Source organism: Notechis scutatus, chromosome 1 (assembly GCF_049901735.1).
Source record: "Notechis scutatus isolate UNSWTSFEM ecotype Mainland chromosome 1, rNotScu1.2, whole genome shotgun sequence".
In the NCBI taxonomy this organism is placed as follows: domain Eukaryota; kingdom Metazoa; phylum Chordata; class Lepidosauria; order Squamata; family Elapidae; genus Notechis; species Notechis scutatus.
In genome coordinates, this window is record NC_142009.1 from 244,086,942 (window position 1) to 244,107,437 (window position 20,496).

Below are 20,496 nucleotides of genomic sequence, written 5' to 3' on the forward strand. Positions count from 1 at the left end.
CAGCCTTCCAAACTTCCAAGGTCAGTAAAATTAGGACCCAGATTGTTGGGGACAATATGTTGACTCTGTAAACCACTTAGGACTGTAAAGTACTAGAAGCAGTACTACATGCCATTTCTATAGCTATGCGATGAGTCTATAGACATTCTCTGAAAATAAGGGCCCTGCAAACAAGAAAAGATGCTGCTCTGAGCTTTGAACTGTGGACCTTAAGCAGTCCATTCCACTTCTGACATACTTCTGTCTGAAAAAGGTAAAGACTGTGAGGGCTTCATCCCCTTACAAGATGGAAAGGTACAGGATCCTCAGCCAGCCAAAATGAAATTGTACCCCTCGGCACTCTAGGAAGGCTGTGAAAATAAGTAAGAGCAGTCTCCCAGAGTCTAGAAGAACCTGGTTATCACCAGCCAATAGTCCCATTTTTTAAAGTCAATATAAATATAAATCTCATAACCCTTCATTTTGTAAATACATATGATAGGGCTGATGTTGGATTATAAACAGACAAAAAGAGGAAACTATTAGATGCTTTGTTATGAGTCTGGCCAACTTAATTCCAAACAATGCTTACCCTTTCACTATGTCCAAAAAATGAAACTATCCAGATTCTGGGAAACAAGCAAAGAATGTGACACAAAGATTTCATTGATGGAATGGCAAATACACGGAGTTCTAAAATAGGGCTGAAATAATATTACTGCTCCCTCTGATACTACTAATACAACACATCTCTCTTTGCATTTTTGGCAGCTGGGGTTGGTCAAATAGGTTATGTAGATATAGTATACATTTGAATTTAAATAAGGAGAAATAACTGCTTTAAACAGCACAATCCCAATGATGAAACAAATGGCTTAAAGCAATTAATTCCAATGAATGACTCTACTGGCTAAAATATAGCATTTACAATATACTGTTATAGATTTGCAGTGAATTTTTGTGGCAATGAATCATTTGTTAGATAAAATCTTTCAGAAGATCAGATTAGAAATAAGTGAAAAGAGAGGCTCTATTACTAGAAACACTTAGAATCATAGAGTCATAGTCTTCTAATCCTATGTCCTGCCTAGAGCAGGAATCCTGAGATTGTCCCTGACAAATAGCTGTCCAGTCTTTTCTTGAAAACCCCCAGTGACGGAGTGCCCATTCTTATATATAGTATTTATTTATTTATATTTTCATTGTTGACCATCTTACCACAGAAACTCTAAGCAGGTAGCAACAGATAAAGCAGGCCTAATAACTTGGAGATGCCCTATGGTCTCCACCTAAACACAGCCCCTTGCTCAGGAGCTTATCCAAAGTCTTTAGCTTTATGAGACGACAGCAGATTTGGGGCCAACCTAACCTTATGGAGTGTGTCATTCCAAAGGGCAGGCACTAAGACAAAAAAGGTCCACTTTCTGAGTCTGCAAGATGACATACCTAGATTGATGAGACCTGTAGCCTGTGTCTCCTTCCAGATCTGATGGGGTTGGTAGAAACAATTGAATAAAAAGAGAGTCTATCCCTCAAATTAACTTGTTCAATGCTCAGAAGATGATGCCCATACAATCTTACAAATGTGCAGATTTATTATCTTCTTCCTGTTCTGATGTAAGAGGGCAGTCTGAGAAGGGCCTGAATTCTACAATCGCCGGTTTACTGCATTCCAAGCCACAGCTCCAAAGAGAGGGAATTGCCTGAGAACTCCAACTGAAATCAAGTTGGACATCAAGGTGCTAACTCAGGACTTGCTCAGAAAAAGTACTTTTCTCTAGAAAGTGCACCTGAGAGCACAAATATGAAGAGAAGGTACGTCTATTGCTCATTTGGAACTCTTGAAATCTGTTGAACACAGGAGTCTCTTCCAAAGCTGTAGACAGTGTTCATTGTAGCAGACTAGTACCATCTTAGGTTGTGCCTGGAACATTGTACCTTCCTTTGAAACTTTTCTTTAAAAAAAAAAATCATTTGAAAACAGCTGTGAACAGTTCCTAACCATATATACCTTGAGCTTTAAATGTTTGCATTTAATGTTTAAAGTTAAAACAGATTCTATGTTTTCTTCCTTTCAAAAAAACATTGCTTTTGTTTATGTCTTGCGAGATACAGAGTGGCTAAGTCTTCCCATTAAGGTCTGTATGTCATATAGCTAGGAATCGGCATTATTGATATTTATTTATTTATTTATTTATTTATTTTATTTATTTATTTATTTTGTTTGTCAAGCATGTCTGAGAAAATAAATATAAGTATGAACGTCACATATAAACATATAAGTATAAACAGGTATAAGTATATATATAATAAATGAGTACAAATAAATGGATAAATGGGAACAGTAGTTCAGGGATGATAGACACGCTGGTGTACTTATGCGCACCCCCTTACAGACCTCTTAGGAATGGAGTGAGGTCCACAGTAGACAGTTTAAGATTAAAGTTTTGGAGGTTTAAGGATGTAACAACAGAGTCAGGTAGTGAGTTCCAGGCATTGACCACTCTGTTACTGAAGTTGTATTTTCTGCAATCGAATTTGGAGCGGTTCACTTTGAATTTGTATCTATTGTTTGCCTATGTATTATTGCGGTTGAAGCTGAAGTAGTCATTGACAGGTAGGACATTGTAGAACATTGTAGCAGACAATTTTGTGTGCTAAGCTTAGATCAGACTGTAGGCAGTGTAGTTCTAGGTTGTCCAGATCCAAGATTTCAAGCCTGGTAGCATAAGGTATTCTATTGCAAGCAGAGGATATTATTTCAATCTTTTTGTCATCAGAAAGTTGCAGAGATTGTGAGAGCCTTAACTCTCTCACACACTGGGGCTAGGAAGAAGAAGTCCGGTGGAAGATACTGCAGGACACAAAAATCTTCCAAGTCCCTATTTTAAAGCAGGAGGTTTTTGGAGAGAGGAGGTTTGAGACCTTCAATATTTTTATGCACCTGTGTTCCAGTACGCTCATGGAAACAAATATTATTTAGATCAAATTGAATAGAGTCAAAATTGAATAGATTGAAAGAAATTTTAAATTATGTGCATACTTTGTGAAACTATGCAAATGTTTCTGATATGGTAAATACCCCAAGCATTGCTTACCATACGGCTTTCTGCTTCTTAGGAAAATACCCCGAGTTCTGGAATGCATATGTCATTTTTTAACTGGGATGTAAACCCTTCTTTTTCAGATTGAAGTTCATATTCAAACAAGAACCTGTTAATGTTCTGTATTTTGCTGTTCTGTATTTTGAAAAATAAGCAACTAATTTCTACCTACTTCCCATCAATATACTTGAGCCACCAATTTACAAATGATTGTAGAACTACGGCAAAATGTGTTTAGATACTATATTTGAAACAGGTTTGACAGGTTTGATACTATATTTGAAACAGGTTTGACAGAGGGTCAGGTAGCAACAACTCTGTAATGCACAATAAAAGAAAGAAAGAAACAATAGGACAGGGACGGTAGGCACGTTGGTGCACTTATTCACGCCCCCTACAGACCTCTTAGGAAAGGGGTGAGGTCAACAGTAGACAGTCTAAGGTTAAAGTTTTTGGGATTTGGGGAAGAAACCACAGAGTCAGGTAGAGTATTCCAGACATTGACCACTCTGTTGCTGAAGTCGTATTTCCTGCAATCAAGCTTGGTGCAATTAACCTTGAGTTTGTATCTATTGTGTGCTCTTGTGTTGTTATGGTTGAAGCTGAAGTATTCATTGACAGGTAGGACATTACAATGTATGATTTTATATACCATACTTAGATCAGACCGAAGACGGCGTAATTCAAGGTTTTCTAGGTCTAGAATTTCAAGTCTGGTGGCATAAGGTATTCTACAACGAGTAGAGGAGTGGAGAACTCTTCTTGTGAAATATTTCTGGACTTTCTCAACTGTGCTAATATCAGATACGTAATGTGGGTTCTAGACCGATGAGCTGTATTCGAGTATTGGTCTAGCAAATGTTTTTTATGCTCTAGTTAGTAGTGTGATATTACCAGAGAAAAAGCTACGTAGGATTAGGTTAACAACTCTTAATGCCTTTTTGGCTATGTAGTTACAGTGGGCTCTAGCACTTAGATCATTAGAGATGAGTACTCCAAGATCCTTGACAGAGCTTGGATCATCAACAAGATCTTGACTATTCAGCTTGTATTTTATTTTATGATTTTTTTTGCCAATATGTAAGACAGAACATTTATTTGTTGAGATTTGAAGTTGCCATTTGTTTGACCATTCGGATACATAGTCAAGATCTTTTTGAAGGGTAGCAGTATTGTCTGTGGTATCGAACAGCTTTACATCATCAGTGGAAAGAACGCAGTTGCTCTTAATATGATCAAGAGGTCATTTATGTAGAGTATGAAGAGAGCTGGTCCTAGAACACTGCATTGGGGGACACCACTATTGACAGGTACAGAATTTGATAGGACAGTCCCAATTTTGACCATTTGTTGTCTGTTTGACAGGAATGCTTCTATCCAGTTATTCAGTTGTCCAGAGATACCATAAGATTTTAGTTTTAGGAGTAGTTTGTCGTGTACCACTGAATCAAAGACTTTACAGAAGTCTATGTAGATTGCGTCTATTGCTTTGCCCTGATCAAGTTGTGTAGTCCAAATGTTTTTGCAGTGCAAGAGTTGCAGATTATAGGATAGTTTTTTCCTGAAACCAAATTGTTTATTGGAGAGTAGGTTGTTTGTCTCTAAGTGGAGGATAATGGATTGGTTAATAATTGATTCCATGACTTTACAGGTGACGCAGCATAAGGAGATTGGTCTGTAATTTTCAACTAGGCTTGGGTCTCCCTTTTTGAAGATGGGGATGACTGTGGCTTGTGACCATAGATTAGGCAAGGAGCTGGTCTTGAAAGGTTTTTCAAAGATTATGCTTAGAGGTTCGGCTATGGCAGTTGATGATTAAGCAGATAACTGTATCAGCACAGGGAGCATTTCCCTTTCTTTCATCCTAGGAGACAGTATTTGTCCCTTTGATCCCTGAACAGATCAAAGACCTCACTAATCAATTATTTCCCTTTTCGTCTTTCACATTCTGCCACAGACCTTCAAACACAAATAGCAGATTGCTCCAAGAATTCTTTCTTTGTTTTCTTTTCTTACAACAACTACACACTACAAATAAGTGTTTTGAATTCACTTTTGAAGAATGTCTATTCTTCAGAATATGACTTTGCAAAGACAAGCTTTCAATATTTCTGTGGTGCAGTTTATTACTGGCTACCCAGTTAAAGAAAATATTTTGATTCTTTTAAATGTAACACTGAAAGAAAATCTAGAGCAACGTATGATGTTATTTTGATAAATAATAACAGGAGTCTTCTGCGGTTTTAAAGAACATTTACACAGCAATATCCTGCCAGCATTCTTTTCATTTCGACTTTCTTGCCTTCCTCCATTAGTCATAAGCTAACTCACATTGTCCTAAACTGTTCTGACCCAAGCCTTGTTCAAATTAAACAAACACAAACTGTGTATAAAAGCAAACCTTTTTTAATGCGGCGTTGGGAATTCAGTGCATTCCCAGCCAAGAGACATTTAATTGTCTGATATTGAAAACAAGGCCTTTCAAGGTTGCAAAAGGCTGCCAAGAACAGAAGATTAATTACTGATTAAATATCCACCGACAGAAGTTTCAAAAACAAACCCTTTTTTCTTGCAAACCATATCAGTTGCTGTCATAAGATTGTCCATTTCATTCTCGATTGCACAAAGATGATTCACCATCTTTATATGTGTGGCCCAACAATTCACAATGTTCATATCAACATAGTCATTATCAAAGCCAACTTTCATTTGATGCTCAATTTCGCTTAGAGGGATTCTTTCAGTGATCAAAATTCAAATGTGGCATGTTGCTTAAAGCATGCTGATGAGTATCTACTGTAGTACTCATGAACATTAGCAATACAGGTAGTCCTCGATTAACAACAGTTCACTGAAAAATGTGACTTATGACTGTTTTTCACAGTTATGACTTTTGCAGCATCCCTATGATCATGTGATTAAAATTCAGAGGCTTGGCAACTGGTTCATACTTATGACCAGACTGGATTCTACCAGTTCGCACCTATTCGCCAGAACTGGTTGTTAACATTCTAAGCAGTTCAGGGAACCGGTTGTTAGAAGAAATTACTGGCCTAATCCTGTAAGGAAGGTAGGAAGGAAACATTCTGGTGTTGCTTACAGAAACTGCCTCTCTGTTAACCCTTATTACATTCTTGACAGGACTAGACTTCCTGTCTCAGGAACGACTCTGGAGTTTTTTTCCCCTCCTTTGCTGGTACTTTGCTGGTGTGGAGTGACTATTCAAAGTTACAATGGCACTGAAAAAAGTGACTTATGACCATTTTTCACACTTACGACTGTTGCATCATCCCCACAGTCATGAGATGCGTGCCTTGATGTGAGTGATATTGAGTTGGCCACACCCAGACAATAACATGACCACCAAGCCATGTCCACCCAGTCACATGACCACCAAGCCACACCCACCCCCTAAGCCACGCCCACAGAACTGGTTGTTAAAAATTTGAATCCCACCCCTGCTTATGACCATTGCAGCATTCCAGGGTCACATATACCAGTGGTGGGATTCAACAATTTTTACTACTAGTTCTGTGGGCGTGGCTTGGTGGGTTTGGCTTGGTGGGCATGGCAGGGAAAGGATACAGTAGTAAAATCTCCATTTCCTCCCCACTCCAGGGGAAGGATTCTGTAAAATCTCCATTCCCTCCCCACTCCAGGGGAAAGGTTACCACTGGTTCTCCGAACTCTTCAAAATTTCTACTACTGGTTCTCCAGAACTGGTCAGAACCTGCTGAATACCACCTCTGAATACCCTTTTGCCACTTTCTGACAAGAAAAGTCAATGGGGAAGCCAGATTCACTTAACATCCAGGTAACTAACTTATCAGTTAGAGTGATTTGCTAAACAACTGTGACAAGAAAGGTTGAAAAGTGGGGCAAAACTCACTTAAGAAACGTCTCACTTAGCAATAGAAATTTTAGGCTCAGTTGTGGTGGTAAGTCAAGGACTACCTGAATAACCTTTCCTCATAGCAACATTCTGCCAACTGAAATATACAAACAGTATATTGGTGACTTATAACGTTGGAGGTATTACTTTTCATTCAACCCTTATACTTATTCCAAATGGTATGACTGCACTCTGTATGGTTTTTCATCCATCCATCCCATTGTGCACAACAAAAAGAGGGGTTTCAAACTTAGGATACAATATGTCCCTTTGAAATAATCCTCAGAATACCAGCTGCATTCCAGTAGGACAAACTCAAACACAGTTCAAATGTTTTAAATTGGGTGAAAATAAAGCTATTTAGCTATTTAGCTTTATTTTTCCTATTTAGCCATAAAATATAAACTTCTTCTATCCTTGTTTCGTACCTTTGGGCCACATGTGTAAGTGGTAGTCCATATTCACAGGAGTAGTAAAATGAACCAAAGACATGGTTGTCATGATTTACAACCTGAGCTTGGCATATCTAATATTTCATTGCTTAATTTGACTTTTTGACTTGACTTGGCAAAAGATTCACAGCCATGGAATTTAAACTTAAGCCTGCTTTTTCTCATTTACTGAATTAACAGATTCTTGGCTTCGGACTTGTTGAACTTGAAAATGAGCAGTTGTATGCTATCTCTGGGTTGGGAACCAGTTGCCACCTGACCTATCTTAACTTTCACATATCTTTAAACACTTTTAAAGCACAAAACAATTTAATTTGTGATGGAAAAAATCCATTAATCCAAGTCTATTATCACTACCTTTTCTAATCCCCACACTGGTTATCAGGGGAGTAAAGTTGTTTTTTGTTTTTGTTTTCAAAATAAACCTTGAGTTATTCAGGCAACACATTAACAGGACATTAGAGCTATTGTTATCAATATTATCTTCAATTATTTCATCCCTGCCTGGGAATAAACAAGGCAAGTAAGTGAGTACAAATTGTCCTGAGCTGTGTCTTTCCCCACCTTCTCTTTGTATCTGATGCAGCTCATGAAAGCTTATGCCTCCTAATAAAATTTATTTATCAGGAAAGATTTTACCGGATTATGATTTTTTTTTTTTTTTGCCATATATTAAGACAGCTTTCCTCCTAAAATTCCCTTCCCATGGGATTTTTTAAAAACGTTTCCATTTTAAAAGTAATCTCTTTCAAATATTTTTTTTTGTTTGACAGCACAAGCCTATTACCTCTTAAGGAATATCAAGCAAGACATTTGCTGTGGTTTTTATTGTAATTAAAGTATTCTGCTCAGCTTAGTTCTTGCTAAATAAAGAGAGCATGAACAGAGAAGCACTATACAGATAGTTACTGCTCCAGACTCTCCTATTAGCAAACAAAACCATTTTGAAAGCTCATCAACAGTCAAAGGAACAATCATACAGACACACCAATTATTCAGCAAATTAGGCAAATCCATGCAGCAGTTTTAAATGCATCTGGAAATTCAGTGTCTACAAGACAATATCCATAAGGCAAACAAAAAGCATGCACAGAGTGCACATATCCTGAAGTTTAGCATTGTGAAATATGTGGCTGGAAGGCCTTGCGCAAGTCGACCTATTCCATGAATTCTTCAGAGTGGAAATGAGCAAATTTTGAGTTCCTTTTTTTTAGTATTTGTTGTTATTTGAGTGATGAATTTGAAGAGGTCAGATTGATGCCTTTAGTCTTACAGATGCTTAAAACATTCGTTTGACTCATTTAAACTCCCTGGAACCTCATCTCCAAATGGATCCTGATTCCATTTAATTTTGGAACGCAGCCTTCAACTTGCCATAGAAAGTCTGGTATGATTCTCTGATCAACAGAAATTGCCTCCTTCTGCCAAATCATTTCAAAGTAACAAAAAATAACTTTGCATTTTAAACAAACTAAAAGCTTATATGAACATGAACAGTGAGCTCCTCCAACACCAACTCGGAATCGGACCAAACCAACAAAGAACTTTATTGTTTGAAATGCTTTCTGTGGTAGTGGACCAAAGCAAGAACACTAGCAATACTTGAAGAGCTTCAAAGTTAGCTTTGTTTTATTGACAGCTTGAACAAAATACTTCTCAAAGTGGTTTCATGGAACAATGTTGCATCCTGCCACTAAGCAGTAGAAATAGTTAATCAACCAAAGCATAGCATGTCACTCTAATCAATGTTTCCCCACCTTAGCAACTTGACAATTTGTGGACTTGAACTCCCAGATTTCTCCATGTTTGCTGGGGAATTCTGGGAGTTGAAGTCCACCTCTTCAAGTTGCTAAAGCAGGTTGAGAAATTCTGCTTTAGATAAGGGACCAAGGTCACCAAGCTCAGGAAACTACAAAATGAGCTTTGAAAAAGAGCCGGCTCCATCTTGCCTTGTGGTTTTGCGCACCTGCCTGCCTTCTTCCTCAAAGGAGGGACACTTCTTTTCAGCCTGGCTCCTGATGATTAAGAACAGCACCTGATCTCAGAGGAAAGTTGGACAATTAGAAGGAGATAAGCCACTTAGAATAATGTGGATCATCTAAAGATGTACATTTGTAGCTCCTATAAGATATACATTTTGATTTAATCCAAACTGCTGTTTGTATTTTGTATTGTATTTAGTCTTATTTTGTTCTACTTATAATATATATATATATATATCTCTCTCTCCCTCTCTCTCTCTACACCCCCCCTCTCTGTGTATCCTGGACAATTAGCTGCAAGTAAAATCCTGAGGGATTCACAGCATTTTTCTTTCTCCCCATCGTCTTCCTCTGTTTTCTCCTTAACCTTTACCTACACAATAAACAACTTGAATCTTTTCAAGCCATATCAGTCTCCTTCTGACAGGGAATTTATCCTGTCATGCACCCCACCCACCCCCGCTCTGCCACTGAGAGAAACACAAGACAGCCAAGACCTGGGGAAGATTTTCCATTCCTTTCCTCTCAAATCAGGTGCAGAGAATTTCTTCTGGATGATGATAGTGACTGAACAGACCAGACCCTCCCATGACTTGTGAGAGGGAGCAACTGGAACCCCTACTAGATCCCTCTGTGAGTGTGGCATTGCAGCCCCTCACCTCTCAAAGCAAAAATGAAGCCTTGCTTGCATTCTTCAGCACTTCAACAGTTCTGGAGGAGATGCTGAAGAGGCCGCAAGCTGATGTGAAGCAGCTTGTTCAGGCAAATTGTGTGGCCTCTTTACTTAGACAAAATGCTTCGTGTTGCTTTCTCAGTGTGAAACATCTTATTAAACCAAATCAAAACCACAGGCTCTGTAGTGATGTGGAGCAATGCACACGCATACACACACCATTTGCATTTGCCTGTCTGCTTTTACGTGCGTTCATTTGCTTTCTTTTTCAGGAGAGGCTGAAATCCAGACAACAAAATGTGGATGTACCCTTCTTACTTATCTATGGGAATTCTCATTTTCCCCACATAAAGTATTTTCTAAAACCTAAATAATGTATCAGGCTGGTTGGGATTCTTGCATTTGTGAACATTTTTAGTCCAGCCATCTTGCTTAAGGGCTGCTTTTCTCTCAATGCACCATGCCCTCACCAAGTCTCCAGCCAATAATAGTGATTTTTGCTTGTGTACTGACCAGACTGGAAGAAGTTTGGAATGAAAGCAATCAACTTCAATCCAGATATCAATATCTCAGCTCTAGTGTTTGAAACTTTCAGTGCACACAAAACAACACTACATGAAACAATCATGAACAAATTTGAATTCAAATACTCAAATGACTGTATAAAGGATTTTGCACCCCTCTAAATGTAATATTGACCACAAAGCAACTTTCCATGTCAAATCTCATTTTCCAGGGTTTGCTAGCTAACATAGGAACTTCTGAAATTATCCCTTGTGACTTTGCAATCATACAGAGGTTGCAAAGTTGTATAGTGTGTGAATTGAATTGGACTCAATAGATCTGGATGATTTTTGTCCGGTCTCCAATCTTTTCCTTTTGAGAAGGTAATTGGATTATAGCTCCAGTTCTTTAATACCTCAGTGACCTTAAATATCAATCGTGCTGAGCCTCAGGGGATTAGAAATAAGAGGTGGTTCTTCTTTCTCTCCATGTCCAGTTTCAGTCAAAGTTGTGTGTGTGTGTGTTAAGAGATCAAACCTGAGGCCTCTGCTCTTTTATTTAACACCTACATGAAGGCACTGGGGGATGTCTTCCTTCAGCATAAAGTGTAGTATCATTAGTATGCTCAGATGTATATTTCTGAGCCAGTCAAGCAATGTTGGTATGGTCCCTTCCTTGTAATTGGAGGCTAAGAGAGTCTGGATAGTGGAGAACAGGTTTTGGATCAAAGCTGGCTGTGGATTTTAAGACCCTCTGGTTCTAGAGATTACTATCTTTGACTCTGCCTGGTGATGCACTTTTCCAGTAAGAGAAAGTGAACAATTTGGGGGTCCTTCTTGAATTCATCCATGGCTAGGGATGCTTTTGCGCAGGTTCATCTTAAGCACCAGTTGCACCAATTTGTGGACCAGGAGACCTAGTCCATGTTGATAGATGCCTTAGTCACTTCCTTGAATTCCTTGAATTACTGTATTGTGCTCTACTTGGGGCTGCCCTTGAAGATTATTCAAAAGCTGCAGTTCACAATGCACTTTTGGCATTTCTTGATACGCTCAAATAACACTAGTTCCCACAAGCTACACTGGCTCACAGTAGGCTTCCAAATCCAATGTATGATGCTGGTTACCATCTATATAATGCCTTACATGGCATAGGACCAGGCTATTTGTGGGACCACATGCCCCCATTGTTTATTCCTGTCTTACCATGTCTAGCAAAGAAGGAATGCTCTGGGTTCCTTCATTGTTCCTTCAAGCAATGCCATTTTGTTGGGCTCCAAATTTCAGCCTTCTCTGTGGCTGTGGCTGTCTTTTAGAATATCATCTCCCCAGAGAATTAGATGGTCCCAACATTGTTAGTTTTTTTTAAAAAAGTTTCTGGAGACCTTGCTGTTTACCCTAGTTTAGGCAGTTAGTAAAACTTTGTTGGTGATCTCATTTTATTTTACGGGTATTGTAGAATCAGGCTATCATTAGTTTATACAGTTTTGATGTTTCAAATCTTTGTACACCACCCAGAATCACTGCTGTGAGATGGAAAGCTCAATAAATAATTTAAATAAATAAAGTAAGAGTTGTGCAAATAGGACACCGAGCTCTTAATAATAATATTCTGCTCCCTTTTAAACCAAAATCAAAATACTGTATCATTCCCTATCACCCATAATGACCAATGGCCCAACATAAGAGATTCAAACAAACCTCATTGTGTAAACAGGAGCCTGTTTTTTCATACTATTTAGTTAGGTGAGGAAGATGAATGGTTTCAAACTTTGATAAACAAATACATAATATGGAAGGAGAGAGCTGAATCCTGAAATCTTGGAACTGACCGTGCTATTGCAAGCTGCATTGGGGAAACCATTTTGTCTGCTTTACTGAGGAGCACATAATTTTGACGAATTAGTACAGTGGTGTGTTTAAAAGAACAGAATAACTGATTATTTAGAATTAAACATCAAGCAAACTTCAACTGTTAAAACAGCTATTTGAACAGTATGTTTTTGTTTTCCATGGACATTTGACTCCGTCTCTTCAGATGAAAGAAAATCTCACTTGGGCAGTCTTAACTGATTCCTGCAATGCACATTTCCTGTAAGGAGGCCAATGGGAATGAGGGAAAAATTTTGAAGTTCAACTGACTCCTCCTTACAAGATGGATAACTCTCTTGCAACATAAAATGTCAAGCAACATAACATGTAAATGGTATTATATAGCGTACTGTCCACCACTTCATATTTCTCTACTCCATTTCTATTTTATTTTATTTTATTTTAGGCAAAGGGCAAGTTCTGGAATATGAAAAGGGGATACAGAATCACTGCATGGACAGTATTTCCAACAATCCCAATATTTTCAAGTGGTTTGTATTTTTTGTTCCTTATACCACTTTCAGAATTTATTTATTTTTCTTTTATTCTCATCCATTTTGCCTCCATTTCAACTCACAATTACTGCAAGGTCTAGTCAAACAACCTCTTTGGAGTTATAGTCAATTCCATAAGGAATAAAATAAAATAAAATAAAGAACCTTCATAAGATTTCCATTGTTCAATTCAGGATTTGTAATTCAAACCTAAACAGGTAAAAACATCTGCGTTTCCAATAAGCATAGATCTGGTTTGCACTTGGCTTGGAGATCATCAAGGATTTCAGAACTGTAGACTAAACATGAGAACACTTCCATATTGCCACCAGGAAAACTGCAATGACATGTCAGGCTCCCTGGTTCAAACTTGGCAGAAGTTACTCCAGACACTTGGAACAGTAAGTAAGAATCTTTATTGCAAACTGAGATGAAGCCACCTCAAGCAGTTGATTATTCTCCACTATGAGAGTGGAGTTCTTTCTTACAGCTATTTATATAGACCACAAAAGTCAGCCATTCCACGACCAGTATCATCTTTGTCAGTAATCGTCAGACATAAGTAGATAAATCTTATTCTGTGAGGTTAAACCCTCTACCAGGAATTGAACTCACAAACAATTGTACTATATACAATGCATTAGCTTTGCAAGCTATCCAAGCTCAGGAGTTTGAAGAAGGAACATATAGAATCTATCAGAATGATGTATACTATTTTTCTTAAGTTATCAGAGCTGGGAGATAAAGATGTTACATTATGCCATGTTTCTTTTTTTAAAATAAACTTTATTGAATTTTTATTACATTAAAAACATAAAAAATATATCACTCAATAAAAGCTATTTGTGGTGCTTATCATATAACAATCATTTGTGCAATATTTACAGGTATTAATTTGTGCATAATTATATTCTTATTCTATCTATATTCTATATTTAATAATTACCTATCCTTAATCTGTCTCCAATCTATCCAGCTATACCATTGTTCCCATACCTTATAAAATATTGAAGCTTCCTTATCTTTTAAACTCAGCGTTAATTTATCCATTTCAGCACAATTCATAACTTTTTGTATAACCAGTTCCTCTATGGGTGTATATGGCTGTTTCCAACATTGGGCAAAGGTGATCCTGCAGCAATCAATATGTGTAATAATAAGTATTTTGTACTCTTTACATATTTTTTTTGAAGATCCCCAATAGGAAGAGTTCTGGTTCTAGGTCTAATTGTTCATTGGTGATTTCCTGTAGCCAATTTCTGATTTTGAGCCAATATTTTCAAGCCTCTGGGCAAGACCACCACATATGATAATATGTTCCCTCTTTTTTTTTTACATTTCCAACATATAGGACTCATTTTAGAGTACATTTTCGCTAATCTCGAAGGGGGTAAGTGCCACCTATAGAACATTTTTTTTTGCATTTTCTTTGTTTGCTGCTGATTTTGTTAATTTGTGATTTCTATTCCATACAGTCTCCCAGTCTGATAACTTTATGTTATGACCAATATTTTGACCCCATGTGATCATACATCCTTTCACTACTTCTAGTAGTAAGAAGTATGCCTTGTTTCTATGTATGGGTCATATAATTAAATCCCTGTGAATTTAAATTGGAACTTCTTTTTCCTGCCTGTCCCAAGACTTATTGAACACATTTCTCAGGTGGTCTGCAGTGGTCCTTGGTAGTTTATTTCTTGATTTATGATACTTCAGTCCAGAGGTGATATTCAGCAGGTTCTGACCAGTTCTGGAGAACCAGTAGTGGAAATTTTGAGTAGTTCAGAGAATCAACAAATACCACCTCTGACTGGAGATTTTACCGTATCCTTCCCCTGCCATGCCTACCAAGCCACACCCACAGAACCGGTAGTAAAATAATTCGAATCCCACCACTGCTTCAGTCCATCATTACTAGCATTTGTGCTCTGGGGTCATCTTGTTCTGCTCTAGTTTGTAATTCCTACATCACTGGTAACAGAGATCAAGTCAAGGGCATCTCTACTAATGCCCCGATAGATAGTTGGACCTAACTAATCATGGATATCAGAACTGGGAAGTGAGAAATCCTAGGGCTAGATGCCAAATTAGGAAGAAGGCAATAGCAAAACCGACTACATATTGTTGCCAAGAAAAATATACCGAAATGTCCGTAAGGCCACCCAAAATAATTTTTTACTTGAAAAAGACTTCATTAAAAAAAAAACTACTTCATTTTTAATTAGATGCCGAAGATGATACAGAAAGGAAACTAGTGATGAATCTAGAGCAGAGTATGAGGAGTTCCTAACTTTCTCTTTTTCACAGTTATCAGAAGGTATTACAAATGGAATAAAGAAGCTGCAATAAGGTGAATAATTCTGTCAGAACAAGTAGTGATTTTATTTTATTTTATTTTTAGAAAAAAAAAACCACATTACTTGCAATTCAGAAGCGAAAGTTGCTTTCCCTTACCTCTTTCTTTTGCCTGGGGTATTCCTAATTCACATTTTCATGTTTCGCTCTAGGGGATTTGAGGGACATTGTTTGAAACTTCAGGAATATCTTTCTGATGTTACAACCAGAGAAACTTCTGACTTCTGATTCTGTGTCACTTTTGACCTGAAGCAGTAGCAGCAAGAGTGACAGTCCATAATCTGAACAGAAGAACTGCCAGTAAACTAAATTTATGAACACAAGACCCTTTGATCCTGAGACATGCCCAAAGGTATTGATGGATGCCTTTGATAAAGGGACCAACCAATCACAGGCTTCTCACCTCTGGTTTGACTTATACTCAAGTAGCTTTGATGCACTGTCAGTGTGCCATGCACCTTTGTAACAAGGCATTATTTTGTTGAGTTGCCAACTCTGAGGATTAAGAAGATAAGGAAAAAAGGTTTCTATTCCTCATAGGCAGCAAGGGCCACATCACAATTGATAGTCACATGATTTTCCAAATCACACATTTTCTCCTCGTAACAAATATGAAAGAGAGATAAAGGATCGTGAACATATTTCCCAATCCATAGAACTCTTTACAATAAAGTAAACCTTTGTGCTGAAATTCACATGAAAATAGCTTACATTTTCTTTTTCTGAGCGAAGATCATTTCTATGCAGTGAAGACACTGTGGGTGAAGTGATTTTAAAAAATATATATTTACACTGCTCTACAGAGGTCTCTAATGGCACACTAGGAAGAAAACATTGTTATGAATTTCATTGGCTTGATCACGTGGAAGAGTGATTAGGGAAAGACAAAGGAATGTTAATACTTCTAAATGCTGCTAGATGATTTTCTAAATGGGCAATCAACATACAGGGGTGAAGTCTGGGATCAGAGCTGCACAGATGTGAGATTGAGAAACAAAGCTAGGCTGGAATCTCTCAGACTTCTTTTGTGAGAAAAGTTTTGAGATTTTGCAGGAATACTTTTTGTTCAGGTTTTCCCCCCAAATGCAATTTTGATTAGGTTGGCAGCTGTTCCTTCGTCTCCATGATACCCTAGCACAGTATTTTTCAACTTTTGTCACCACACTGCACACTGACAAGGGATTAACTTGAGCGGTTGCATATCTATTTGAATAGAATAGAATAAAATTCTTTATTGGCCAAGTGTGATTGGACACACAAGGAATTTGTCTTTGGTGCCCATGCTCCCAGTGTACATAAAAAATACATACATCAGGAATCATAAGTTACAAAAAGTGATAGTCATAGGTTACTAATAAGCAATAAAATCATACTAGGAAACAAATAAAACAATATAAATTGTAAAGATACAAGCAACAAGGTTATAGCCATAAGTGGGAGGAGATATGTAATAGGAAGGATGAGAAGAATAATAGTAATACAGTCTTAACATAATAAATTCTTAAAATAATAAATAATAAATCTTAAAATAATAAAGTCTTAAGCTTGACAGTGGAAATTAGTTGTTTAGCAGAGTGACGGCATTTGGGGGAAAATGTCCTTGTGTCTAGTTTTTCTGGTGTGCAGTGCCCTTAGTGTCATTTTGAGCATAGAATTTGAAACAATTTATGTCCAGGATGTGAGGGGTCTGTACATATTTTCACAGCCCTCTTTTTTTACTTGTGCAGTATACAGGTCCCCAATGGAAGGCAGGTTGGTACCAATTATTTATTTCTGCAGTTCTAAGTATACATTGAAATCTGTGTCTGTCTTGTTTGGTTACAGACAACCAAACTTTGGTGGGGTTTTTAGGTTACAAAACAATCTGTCCCGTAGTGTCACAGATTGCTTTGATTTGGGTGGAGAAATCGAGGCAGTCTGTCCCTGATGATGTTGTGGAGGCACAACTGCACAGCACTTCCAATCATTGCTCACTGATGCAACACTTTCACTTTCACTGTGGACCTTTCACTGCATAGCACTTGATCTAAAAGGACACTAGATTAGGGACACTGTAGAAGATGCCAAATGGCTGTCATCAAGTTGGCAAGAGCTTATACCACAAGGAAAATTAAATAAGCCAAGCCCTGTCATCAACTAAAAAATGGAAAAATCCTCATAACTCTAGGATACTTTTGAATAAAATGGTCTTCCCTATTTAACTGCTGGTCAACAGGGCAGCTTCTATGTCAATGCTGATATCTACTGTGACAATTGATCCATCCCAACTTGATTTATCTCTTATCAGACCTCTAGTGACATTCATATCTCTATGCAGCCTCATAATTTACTAATGTGCTAGTCCAGTCTTTTTTTAAATCACTTTTTCCAAGTTAAATGACTTCACAAGACCTTTGTGAGAAGAAAGGAGATGATTGCATCCATGTCAGATTCCTACTAACCTTGCTCCCCAAAGCAAAACCATGTTTTCTCTGAGAATTTATGGTATGGCACTCTTCAAAACAAGAAAAGAAAAATGTTGTTTTCAAATATCCTGACTTCAGTGGATCTGCTTTATAAGAAAGGATTTTGTTGCCTTTTGGTGGTGCAGTGGTTAGAATGTAGCATTGTAGGCTAACTCTGCCATCAGTCAGGAGTTTGATCCTCACTGGCTCAAGGTTGACTCAGCCTTCCATCCTTCCAAGGTTGGTAAAATGAGGGCTCAGAATGTTGGGGGGAATATGCTGTCTCTGTAAACTGCTTAGAGGGGGCTGTAAATCATTATGAAGTGGTATATAAGTCTAAGTCCTATTGCTTTTAGCTTTATATCTGAATGTAGTTCAGAGCATGGTTCCTCCTAAAGAAAAGAATATTGAATTTGCTAGTAGATGGGATTGCATATCTGCCTGGCTCTATAGCTAAGGTACTTGGTTGTCCATCATTCTTGAGGTGTCAGTGGTGATCTTGGTGGGACTCAGGGGTGGGATTCAAATTTTTAACAACCGGTTCTGTGGGCATGGCTTAGGTGGTGGGCGTGGGTTGGTGGTCATGTGACTGGGTAGACATGGCTTGGTGGTCATGTTATTGGCTGGGTGTGGCCAACTCAATATCACTCACATTGAGGCATGCATCTCCTCATCTGGCCTCTCATGACTGTGGGGATGCTGCAACAGTTGTAAGTGTGAAAAATGGTCATAAGTCACTTTTTTCAGTGCTATTGTACCAGCAAAGGAGAGAAAAAAAAACTCCAGAGTCGTTCCTGAGACAGGAAGTCTAGTCCTGCCAAGAACATAATAAGGGTTAATGGAGAGGCAGTTTCTGTAAGCAACACCAGAATGTTTCCTTCCTGCCTTCCTTACAGGATTAGGCCAGTAATTTCTTCTAACAACCAGTTGTTCGAACTGCTTAGAATGTTAAAGACCAATTCTAGCGAATAGGTGCTGGTAGAATCCCACCCCTGGTGAGACTGATATAAAGTTTGAGAGTTATCAGGACCTTAGATAGATTCTGAGGTCTGTTTGAATGAGGTATCCCAGTGGACATTTTAATTTTCCCCAGAGGATTTATTTAGACTCATGACAGTCTTCTGATTTGTCTAAAGAAGATCAGGATAAAAATTAGAGTAAAAAACTTCTGTCTTTTACTTTCCAGGGGGGAAAAAATACTCCACCCACCCAAGTTTGTGGAAGACTATGAAATATGGTAAGTGGGAGATGAATGAAAGCACCCCGCCCCTGAGGCTTATAAAATGCAAATTCATTTATAACCAAACTTTTTTTTTTTTTGCTGGAAGTCTCCAGTATTGTTTCATTTGATAGTAGATTTCATTTCAAAGAGGAACCATCTAAAATAAATGCATATGTATATATCACATGATATGAAATATAAACACAGTACTTTAGATTTTGCCCTGTTTTTATGTCAATCTTTTTAAAAAAATAAATTGAAAAGAGTTAAATCTATTCTTCCTGTTCAATATCCTTGCTCCCTCCTTCAATCACTTTACCAAAATTCTATTTCAGATATTTTGTGTCCTACTTTGATAGAAAAGAAATACTATTGATATTTTTATTTCAGCTTGATAAGAAGAAGTATGTTTGTTTTTGTTCATAGATTTAAAGCCCAAAATGGACCAGCACTGTAAATAAAACATGCAATCTCATTTTAAAAATTTATTACAAGGAACTTTGTTTATGATTTCATGTTCTCCAGTAATAATTAATTGGAGGCCTTCACTGGTCCCTATAGACCAACTATCATTCAAAATGCACTAAAGGATGATCAACAAAGAGCATCTCGTCAACAGTAGCAATAACCATATGTGTTTTTGATTCTGGCTTAATATAATTTTTAAAAAGTCTTATTACAATTTATATCATTTACAAATATCAAGACCAACACATTTCTCCACATCTAGATGGACAAGCACGCATCCCATTTATTCCCAGTCACTAATAAATACTTAATAATTGTGATTTTGTATTGCTATAGTTTCTGTGTTCAAAGCAGTGGAAAATCCTGGCAAGTACTAATGAATTAAACATATTTATGTATTTTGGACAACTTGTTATCAATACAAATTATTTTTGCATTACACAAAGTATGTAACAAAAGGGAAGCAAATTTTCCCTTCAGTCAATTTGCAAATCTTCAGGAAAAAAAAAATATTTGCAAATATTACAAAACACTTCCTTTCAAGAGTTTGTTCAAGTCAGGCAGCATTCAAATTGAATAAAATAAACAAATATATAAATAAAGACAAGCTTTACATCATATGAATATCTGGCTGCATTTTATTATGGGCTGTATTATAGCTAGTTAGCATAATGTTGAAAGAGATTGTAGTCTCTGATCAAAAGTAGAGGCCATTTATAGTAATGCTGAGAAATCAGCAAAATGGATAGATAGTAATTCTGGGCTAAATTGCCTCTTCTCTGTGTAATTTCTTATTGCCTATGCTGATCAAGTGATTTTCATCACACAATGGTTGGGCATGCTCAGGCCTAGTGTGCCTGATTGCTCGCCATGGCCCACTTGCTGCAGTCAACTCACCATGGCCAATTCACCACAGGACAATAGTTTCACTAATATTGAAGAAATAGTGGAATAGCATCATTAAAGAAAGGATGCAAAAGGAGGGACAAAATAAAATGTGAATGACAAAAATTAAAATATTTTTTAAATTATTTTAAATAATTAATTTGAATTGTT

The 20,496-nt window shown here is 37.5% G+C and overlaps 1 long non-coding RNA gene across 1 annotated transcript; it reads left to right on the forward strand.

Annotated features, from left to right (window-relative positions):
- The first annotated feature begins 1,682 nt into the window (after positions 1-1,682).
- On the forward strand, positions 1,683-19,467 carry LOC148133302 (uncharacterized). The gene is made up of 3 exons (XR_015747259.1): positions 1,683-1,794; positions 18,937-18,987; positions 19,399-19,467. It is a non-coding gene; the product is annotated as an uncharacterized LOC148133302 (long non-coding RNA).
- The last annotated feature ends 1,029 nt before the right edge of the window (positions 19,468-20,496 follow it).